This window comes from Mandrillus leucophaeus, unplaced genomic scaffold, assembly GCF_000951045.1.
Source record: "Mandrillus leucophaeus isolate KB7577 unplaced genomic scaffold, Mleu.le_1.0 Scaffold286, whole genome shotgun sequence".
Lineage (NCBI taxonomy): Eukaryota > Metazoa > Chordata > Mammalia > Primates > Cercopithecidae > Mandrillus > Mandrillus leucophaeus.
This window is the reverse complement of record NW_012102987.1, coordinates 1,316,770-1,319,374: the sequence shown is the minus strand read 5'-3', so window position 1 is coordinate 1,319,374 and position 2,605 is coordinate 1,316,770. Positions and strand designations below refer to the sequence as shown.

General features: G+C 36.8%; 1 protein-coding gene across 2 annotated transcripts in view; it reads right to left on the bottom strand.

The window, feature by feature from the left end:
• The window catches only part of LDLRAD4 (low density lipoprotein receptor class A domain containing 4), a 425,071-nt gene that overhangs the window by 343,821 nt on the left and 78,645 nt on the right, over positions 1-2,605 (bottom strand). The gene's annotated exons all lie outside the window — the stretch shown is intronic.

Here is a 2,605-nt window from a genome sequence, read left to right as displayed (position 1 = left end):
AAGACAGACATATATACCAATAGAATAGAATAGACAGCCCAGAAAATAAAACTTCACAGATATGATCCAACAATTTTTGACAAGGGTGTCAGGGCCATTCAATGGGAAAGAATAGTATTCAACAAACGGGCTGGGAAAACTGAGTATCTAAACGCAAAAGAATGAAGTTGGACCCTTATCTTACACCATGTATAAAAATTAACTCAAAATGGATGAAAAACCTAGACACGAAAGCTAAAATTATAAAACCCTTAGGAGAAAAAAAAGGCGGAAAGCTTTATGACCCTGGATATGGAAATAATTTCTTTGATATGACACTGAAAGCACAGGCAAAAAAAGAAAAAATAGAGAAATTGAGCTTCATCAAAATTAAGAAATTTTGAGCATCCAAAGACATATGAAGAAAGTGAAAAGACATCCTGTAGAATGGGAGAAAGTATCTTCAAATCATATATCTGATTATGGTTTAATATTCAGAATTGATAAAGAACTACTAAAGCTCAACAGCAGCGAGACCCAAACAAAATATGAGCAAAGGACTTGAATAGACATTTCTCCAAAGAAGATACACAAACGACCAATAAGCACATGAAAAGGTGCTCAACATCACAAATCACTAGGGAAATGCAAATCAAAAACACATTAAGGTGGCGACTTAAAGAAAATAGAAAGTTAGCAAGAATGTGGAAAAATCGAAACCCCATGAATTGCTGGTAGGAATGTAAAATGGCGCAGCCCCTGTGGAAGACAGTGTGGAAATTCTGTCTTCTGTGTTAAACACAGAATTACGATATACGCCAGCAAGTCCACTTCTGGAGCTATACTCAAAAGAACTGAAAGCAGGGACTCGAACAGACATGGGTACATCGATGTTCATAGCAGCATGATTCACAGTAGCCCAAAGGCAGAAACATCCCAAGTGTTCACCAGTGGATTAAGGGATAAACAAAATGTGGCATCTACATACAGTCAGTTTTCATTCAGCCTTAAAAAGGAAGGAAATTCTGATGTGTGCTACATCATAAATGAACATTATGCTCAGTGAAATAAGCCAGTCACAAAAGGACAAATAATTTCATGTACAAGGTTCCTAATCAAATTCAGAGAAAGTAGAATGGCAGTTGCCAGTGCTGGTAAGGGGGCAAAACCAGGGTTTAGTGTTTAATGGATATGAAATTTCAGTTTAAAAAGAAGAAAAAGTTCTGAAGATAGATAGTGATAATGGTTGTACAATAATGTTAGTGTACGTAATGTCATGACACTGTATACTTAAAAATTACTAAAACTGTAAATTTTAATGTTATATACATTTAACTACAATAAGAAGAAAACATTAACAATGGTACCTCTAGGTTGATCTAGACTGATCAATTCTTATCTCCTTTTAAAAATTATTCTCTCTTTTCAAACTGTTCTCCATAGTATTTTACTACCATCTCTATAATTTAAAAAAAAGTTTTATTTTATTACTTAAAGCAAAACCATCAGCATTACACTGTACCTTTTCTGGCTATATAAAGTTCTTGTTTATGTTTTTATGTTAACTTTTTGTCTTTACATATCAAAAGGACATAAAGCTTAAGTAGTGACATGGCTGGGTGCAGTGGCTCACGCTTGTAATGCCAGCACTTCGGGAGGCCAAGGTGGGCAGATCACAAGGTCAAGAGATCCAGACCATCCTGGCCAACATGGTGAAACCCCGTCTCTACTAAAAATACAAAAAATAGCAGGACGTGGTGGCACGCGCCTGTAGTCCCAGCTACTCAAGAGGCTGAGGCAGGAGAATCGCTTGAACCCAGGAGGCAGAGGTTGCAGTGAGCAGAGATCCCATCACTTCACTTCAGCCTGGCAACAGAGCAAGATTCCATCTCAAAAAAAAAAAAAAGGGAGTGATACTACAGAAGGATAACACCATTTCAAAAAAAAATGTAGTGATAGTACAGAAGGATAACAGATTTAAAAAGATCATGTGCTCACTATATAACACACTAATTTTTGAAAAGCCATTATTTTAATCAGTGAAAACCATTCTCAAGCTGCAATGGAAAGTAGTCCCTAAAATGTGGAAAATAAAACTATCAGATGCCTCCTTTTTCCCTACCAAAATACGTGGCCACTTTGCTCAAATTCCATGTCACAGATATAAATTAAGCATTTAAAAAGTGCAAAACATTTTATAAATTTTTTTAAAGAAATTGTCTTTTCCCTCCTTCCATCCCTAAGCAGGAAAACAAATAAAAGCTCCCCGGGACTCACCGTTGTCTTCTTTAGAGGAAACGACCAGTGGAAAGCATCATTTTCAAAGAGCGTCATCTTCTCCCTTCTGCACCCTGAGTCTCCCACAATCTACCCAGCTAAACACAAACAAAACAACACACGAGCCAGAATTTGTAAACGGGACTCACATGTTCAAACAATTAAGTATGATCCTCCAATGACCTTAAGTGTCAAGAAGTAAGCCTTATTTTTTCATACAGAGGGCCACCACCAGTGATTTTTAGAAACTAAACTGTGTTCTTCACAGAAATGCAAAGACAGAGGACGGGGCACAGTTCGATTCTATTTTCACCAGAACCTTATCTTTACCGAGTAAACATATGTGTGA